The sequence below is a fragment of the Fukomys damarensis genome, unplaced genomic scaffold (assembly GCF_012274545.1).
Source record: "Fukomys damarensis isolate Sample0158 unplaced genomic scaffold, DMR_v1.0_HiC HiC_scaffold_8, whole genome shotgun sequence".
Classification (NCBI taxonomy): Eukaryota; Metazoa; Chordata; class Mammalia; order Rodentia; family Bathyergidae; genus Fukomys; species Fukomys damarensis.
This window is the reverse complement of record NW_022900920.1, coordinates 20,340,758-20,348,515: the sequence shown is the minus strand read 5'-3', so window position 1 is coordinate 20,348,515 and position 7,758 is coordinate 20,340,758. Positions and strand designations below refer to the sequence as shown.

General features: G+C 40.3%; 1 protein-coding gene across 3 annotated transcripts in view; it reads right to left on the bottom strand.

Annotated features, from left to right (window-relative positions):
- Positions 1-1,275, bottom strand: part of Shtn1 (shootin 1) — an 81,995-nt gene extending 80,720 nt beyond the window's left edge. The window contains exon 1 of one of the 3 annotated variants that reach the window (XR_004516283.1): positions 1,223-1,261. The gene's annotated coding sequence lies outside the window, so the exon portion shown is untranslated. Of the gene's footprint in view, positions 1-1,222 lie in introns of all 3 variants that reach the window. The other 2 variants (XM_010634539.3, XM_033761394.1) reach the window with 2 other exon arrangements.
- Positions 1,276-7,758: the final 6,483 nt, after the last annotated feature.

The following is a 7,758-nucleotide window of genomic DNA, read 5'->3' as shown; positions in this document are numbered from 1 at the left end:
TTTTTTTTTTTGGTACCAGGGATTGAACTTGGGTCCTTGTGCTTGCAAGGCAGGTGGTGGAACCACTGAGCTAAATCCCCAGCCCCTGTAATTCTTAAGAGACCAATAAATAGTACCAAATATGACACAGATTTTACAAACAGTTAACTCACTGCCAGTCTTTATTACAGCCCTTATTCTAAAAGTTTAGGCATAATGTATCACAATTTATAACATGACAACCATCTTCTTATTTAATAACTACTAAGGTCCTGTTTTACACATTTTTCCACCACCAAGAAAATAATGTTCTAAAACATTTAGTCTATCAAACAGTAATTTTTAAAGTAAATTTTGTTTATATGTGAAACAAAAATGGACAGTTCGCTACATCTCTCTTTTTTTTATTTTCTACTAAGTCTTTCTATTTTTCTTTTTTGGTACCAGGGATCACACTCAGGACCTTGTACTTGTGAGGCAGGTGGCGGCACCACTGAGCTAAACCCCCGGCCCCCTATTTTTCTGTCCCGTATTCTGTCCCCTCACTAAACTTATAAATGAAATAATAGCTATCATATATATACTGAAGCAAACATTAACAAATCTTAGACATTTTTAGAGAGAAGGAGAATACAGATTGTGTTTGTTAAATAAAATTCAATTATTTAACACTTAAAAACGAAAACTGCCAGAGCCCCTAAGGAAATTCATAGCTTGCCCCATCATCACCTTGGTTGTTTGTCCAACATCCAGTGTATTATTACCGTGACACACTGAAGATGTATCATGGGAATAATACAGGTGACGTGAAGGTATGAAAGGTTTATAGAGGTTTCTGAGGTAACACCAATGGCCAACTCCAGTCTCTCCTCTTCACTGTCTGTCATGCCTGGTCCCCAAGGTAAAAGTCCCAGGCCTCTGATGCCATCCCCAGACTCCCACTTCGCCCGTGAGGGACAGGTACCATACTGGGGGACTTGCTTGGCTCAGCCTGGTGCCTCACTGCACATTTAGCTGTGTAGTTCATCTCCCAGAACTGTGCCCACTGTGGCATGCCTGCTATTCTCTAACGTCTGGAGCCTGGAGTTGATATTAGCTTGAACCAAACAAGCAAGAGAAAAGAAAAAGGAAAAAAAAAAAAAACTCATTCACATTTAACTGAAATTGGTGGCTGAACAATGTACTATGCTGCCTAGGCTTTTACACATGTAAGAAAAGGGAAAAAAGGGTAAAAAGTACAAACCTTCTCCTTTGTTTTCTGGTTCTCTGCTCTAAGGTCTTCATATTCGCCTATAGCTAAAAGAAAAAAGAAAAGCAACATTACAACTCTATTGGAAGTTTAATGTGGAAAAACCTGAGAACCCAACTCACCCCATTGACTATTTACTAGGTAGGGCTAGGGTGGAGAAGAATCCATAAAAGGCTTCTGCCTTTAAAAGTAGGGAAGAAAAACAGATTACAGCAGATGGGAGCCCATCAAACTGAGCTTCAGTTCTCCCTACCTCACTAGGAAGACTTCAGAGCCAAGGGAGGTGACCTATTGCAAGCCATTCCCTCTCTTTGGTGCTCAGCGCCGGTCCTATGAGAGGATTCAGTGAGTGTTCCCCAGAGTTCCTCCCAATGCTGTTAGTCTATGGTGCTATAAACCAAGGTTTATCTAGAGTTTGTCTCTAGAAAATAAAGTAAGCTTGCATATTCAACTTAATGTCACATATCTACTTGGTACAGAACAAAAGTTTAGGCTATGAGCATCCACCGGACGACCATTATTTTTCTGGACAACACTGCAGTCACCAAACCATGATCAGAAACCTACCAGATTAGATTAAATTGGGAATAGAGGTAAACCGATATACTCCTATACGACTATATGATGGGAGAAAGTTTTCCACGTAAAATCCCCTATTGCTAAAATATGAAATAACCTCAGCCCTTACATTCACATTTTAGCAAAAGCACCATTTTAAGTATTCCCCCAGTTGAGAATATCAGGTTTAGAACAACTGAAAATCAAAGATTAAGCAGAGGGCTGGGGATTTAGCTCAGTGGCACCGCACCTGCCTCTCAAGCTCAAGGTCCCGAGTTTGATTCCCGTTGCCCAGGGTGGGAGGAGATGAAGCAGAATGTCTCACTGAGCCTAGAACTGCTGCTCAAAAATATTTTTGTCTGCAGCCAAAAACAAAAATCTGAAGGCAGCAGCTTCAAGAGCACCTCAGAAAAATCTAATCACGAATTTATGATTCTAACCACTAAGGCAGAGAACACCCCAGAAATGAATAATTAACATGGTGAAGTCCACGCTTTGTTTCCTTCAGGAGTGATCAAAGAGTTCAGAATACCTCCAGTGATGATGACACCAAAATCATTAAAAATTCAATTCAAGTTTGCAAACATTTATGGTATTATAGACCACCAATTCCCAGAAGCAAACCTTAGATATAAAACACTTTTACTGAAGTCATATCTGTAAGATCTTTGAACATTAGTTAGCTCATAAAATAGTTCTGAATATATACATGTAAAGATATACCCCTTTTGAAACAGACTTTCAACAGACAAGATTTGACTAACCACAGAACAAAGCTCTCTACATTTTTCTTCCATATCAACCCCCACCTGAATATAACTGAATACAAACCAAACTGTCTTGGATCTGAAAAATCAATGCTATGTGCCCCACTTCTTAATAGAGAAAAACAAGGACTAGGGAAGTTTCCAAAAATATGCTCTTACTTCATTGGAATCTATGGTCATGTTCCCAAATCTTATTTCTATATGACTTTAAAAAATAAATATATGTCTTATTGAGAGATTTTGGCTTAAATTACTTGACATTTAAAAGTATCTACAGATAGGGCTGGGGATTTAGCTCAGTGGTTCCGCCACCTGCCTCGCAAGCGCAAGGTTTGATCCCCGGTACCAGAAAAAAAAAAAGTATCTCCAGATGAAGTTGAAAATTCAAAATTCTATTATTCATGACCTACTTTATCAATACAATAAATAATCTCATATAGACATTAAGAATTTTTTTCCATTTTAAATATCAGTTAATGGCTTTACAGGCTTTTAAAAAATACCCATACTTTTCTGCCATTATACTGTCAATAGACCCCAGATGGACCACTGTAAACTCCCAACTTCGGGATCTTTATTAAAAGCATTAATTAAGAACCCTTCATCTATCATATTGGAAAGCACAGAAAATATGTGGGTTTGTGGCTATGTGCACATTTAAAAAATAAAATAAAGCCAGGTACAAGGAAGGGGAAGTATGGGAAGAATTTAACCACTTGGAAACAGACAGGGGTAACGGAGGGATAAGCCATAGAAGGACAGAAAATCATTCATTTCTTTGAAGTTAAAAAACCAAGCTCTTGGCCTGGAGATTTAGCTCAGTGGTGCCACTGCCTGCCTCACAAGTGCAAGGTTGTAAGTTCGATCCCCGGTACCCAAAAAACCCAAACAACAAAAAATAAAAACTAAGATCTCTGCCCTAAAGAGTTCTTAAACATATCTGGAAATATATACATACACATATCACAGTGAATATATACGTAAACCCATTCTCAGCAAAACTGGCAAAAATTAAAGTACCTTTTTATCACTCAGCTACTTCTGGAGTGGCAGTCAGTGTAAAGGAATTCCAGAAAGAGCCTTCTTGTTTCAAGATTGACTCATGGTTTGAAAAGTCTTTAAAATAAATTTGTATGGGCGTGGTGGTGCACGCCTGTAATCCCAGCACTCAGGAGGCTGAAGCAGGAGGGTCCCTGTGAGTTCTAGGCCAGCTTGGGCTACATAGTGAGTTCCAGGTCAGTCTCAACTGCACAGTGGGACACTTTCTCAAACAAACAAACAAAAAAAGTTTGGACCACTCAAGTGATTTGATGAGAGACCCTCCAAATTCTAAGTTAACTAGTGTATAAAGAGAGGTGAATGTGACCGATTCTCCGTCATAGGAAAGACACAGCTTCATCTCTCAGGCTCACACGGCCTAGTGAATACCACTGTGCAGTAAGGTCATACAGGACAGTAGTCACGACACGCAGCTGACTCCCAGCCTGAGCAGAGGAGGTCATAGCAAGTCGCTTAATGCAAATCGCAGATTCCTCATCTGGCAAAGTGTCTCTCCTGGTGCAATTATCAAGAGTAAATGAGTTAATAGATATGAGTGTTTAGGCCCCGAAGTTCTCCCTGCATGTTAGCCACAGTTCTTACCACTGCAGAGGTAATCAAACCTTGAGTACATGACAAAAGAGATTAGGCTGCTCTGGGTTTCAGGACTACTTTTGTCTCACATGGTCCAAAAGATGGCCAACTGGAAAAATCTCTGAAACCCAGGATCCTACCATCCCCTACCAAATCAAGAGAGGAAATAAACTAAAGATCAGGTGCGACCACTTTATGTCTTTTGTTTGTTTGGTTTTGGTTTTGGTGCTGGGGATCAAACTCGGGTCCTCGCACTTGTGAGGCAGGCGGCAGAACCACTGAGCTAAATCTCCGATCCTAAACACTTTATGTCTCAAAGAAACATGGCAGAGGAGTAGAAGCAAATCTGAGAAATACACTTTTCAATCTTCACTGCACAATGAATCATTTGGGGAGTTCGCAATCATAGAGTTTGACTCCCTCACCACACTGCCCTTCCCGGGGAGAGCTTAGGCAACTTTCATTTTTTATTTTTTTTTAAGAAGTACATGTCAAGGTGATTCTAACGTATAGCCCAAAGTGGGAACCACCACCTAACAGAAGATGGTGGAGAATATCGGGCAAAGCACATGTTTTAAGAATCATGCTGCTTTTCCATTTTCTAACTCAGTTGTTCCAAGAAAAGAAATTCTTTCCAAGCTACAAACATAATATAGCCAGCCCAGCAGGCAGCTGAGTAGACTTAGTTGTTTCAGAAATGTGACAACGAAGGCTCATAACTACCAGCCAATTACAACTCCTTGGGTGAAGGTGAACAACCATCACGATTTGCCTGAGACTGTCTGTGTGAGTGCTGAAGGTCCAGCATCCCTGCAAATATCGGCCTTAAGAAGGCTAATGTCCTACCTCCAGCATCGCCAGGACAGCATTTCCAACCACCAGTTCCCAGAATTGCACAGTCCATTATACAGATATTAGCCACATGTAGCTATTTTAAGTGTTAATCATTTAATCTAAATACAATGTAAAATTCAGTTCTTCTGGTGCATAAGTCACACGTGGCTGGTTAGTGGACACCACACTGGACATTGGACACAGAGCCTTCCCACACAGCAGAAAATGCCATTGGTCAACACTGTTCTGAACACCTCTGTCCAGATACCATATAGGCACCTTGAACACATGTCAGAAAGTGGGCACACCAACTCCCTTTCACTCCAGCATCTGGCTTCCTGCACACAGGATCTCCTCTATTGCTGTCATCATCCACCCACCCCTGAAGCTGGTACCCACAGGGTGAACCTTGAGTCCTTTCTCCTCTCTCTCCAAAGGATCATCAAATTCCTCTCATCTCTACAGAATGTTTCTCCAGTCTGTATTTCCTCCACAGCCAGTACCTTTGCCTAATTCAGACCCTCAATATTGACAGAACTCTCCCATCTGGCGCTAGCTTCCCTCTACCCTGAGTTCATTCTCTACATGGAAGGTAGTCAGCATACTGACAAAGCAAGCTACTTAATTCATTTCCTTGCTTAAAAATTGCCAAAGACCTTGGCTTCATAAGTTGGTACACCGCTCTACTACCCACATTCAGCCTTGGAGGCTACAACCTATTCCATCATATCCAAAGCCTCAGTGCTTCCCTGACCTTTCTGTCTGCGTGCCTTTGCCAACGTTTTTCTCCCCTACCTCTTCCTTTGCAATGCAATTCAACTCTCAATTCTTCTAAGAAGCCCTCTTCATATACCTCAGGCAAAACTAGCACTTATATTTTCATAAATCACCAAAGTATCTTGTTCACATAAAGGTTAAGCATCTATAATTCAAAAATCTGAAATCTGAAACTTTTTTTTTTTTGGTACTGGGGCTAGAACTCAGGTACTTGTGCTTGTGTGAGGCAGGTGGCAGAACCACTGAGCTAAATCTCTGGCCCTGAAATCTGAAACTTTTTAAATTGCCTAAGTTTTAAATTGGGGAGCATTTCAAACTTTGGATTTTTGCACTAAGGATGCTCATCTGGTAAAATCTATGCAAATACTTCATTCCCCCCCCAAAAAATCTACAATCTGAAACAAGCATTTTGGGTAAGACATACATATGGCTCTAATAGAGTTATCCATGCATGGATCTGCTTGAGTTCTATTGCCTTTTCTCTCACTCCGTTGACTGCAATATGCCTTACATCCAGCAGATTATCAAGCAGAGTCTACACCTATATTGAATGGTGCACACAAATTCATGAAACAAAACAACTGAGTATCAAACACCTCCACTTCACAAATGAAGACATAAATGCAGAGAGAAGTCAAATCCCTTAGTAAGAAATGGATGTAAAATATGCCTACTGGGCCCTCAAGTCATTCATGCAAAAAAGACATTAATGAGCACTACGGTGTCAATGCAATAAAGCACTAGATCAGAAAATAACCCTCTACGGTGACGACTATGTCTTTATTCACCCAGATGCCCACAATGCCTGACTTAGAACAGGCATTTGATATATTTATGTTAAACTGAGGAGTAAGGGAGAACCGATCTAAGTTTTCACATGAGCAAATTTTGAAAGGGCACAGACTCTCTTCCCTACAGTAAAAGGTTTTCTCATATCATGTTACATGATAAAAATGGAACTTCAAACAGTCACCAAGTGTAACCAGCAAACCACTGCCTCGTGAGATTTCATGTAGCCCTGCAGCCCGAGTCTGCATCTTGAAACCTTGCTAATGGAGAATGAGGACAGAAATCATAAAAGACATTGTGCAATTAGGATGTGATTCCCTTCTGAACATGTCCCAGTGGGTCTTCCTCTTAAAGCCAGAGTAGAAAGAAAAATCATTTATAACTCCTTTGCTAATTAAATTATTATAAAAGCCAAAGATAACACTGCTAGAAATACTGATCAAGAAACAAAGGTGACAGATTTCATATCCCAGAGGAAATTATGGCATATGTGAAATTCACCAAATACTTCATAGAACACAGTTCAGTGTTAATGAATTAATGATGCCTAAGAAGTACTCTCAACCAACTATATTAATGGCTTTAAATTAACCAACAGAAAAGAAGGAAATCGAGTATCTTACATATGCATATATGTCTGGTTTCTGGTCTGGCAAGAAAGGAGTGGGTAAAGAACTCCATCCTAACAACAAAAAAAGCAGAAAAAACTGAAAATCAACAACTTTTAAGTTCATTAGGCAACTGAGGTTGCAGGTCAGCCTGCCACCCCCAAAGTTGGAGACACACGGGTAGTTAAGAAGGTCATAATTTGTGGAAGCAGATGCCTGGGAGCAGAAACCTCTTCAGGAACCAGTACCAAGATAGAAAAACCTAAACTATAATTGACAAATTGCTAGAGGCTCCGTTGGGACAAGTATGAGAGTTAAAAATGTGCAAGAGGTGGGTATGTCTGGAACGTGCGTTTGTGACTCTCGCTTTCAGGAATCCCACCAAATTCATATCATGAAGATCAAATTTTCTTACTACTTTTAGCAGATGGAAGAGAAGGTATTCTGAAATATACCCAGAACATTCTTTTCTTCTTCAGGCCTGACCTAAAACTGTTTTAGCATACCTTAATAGACTTGTAGGGAAATACTCCAGACCAGTCACCTCTAGCTTTCCTGTCTCACC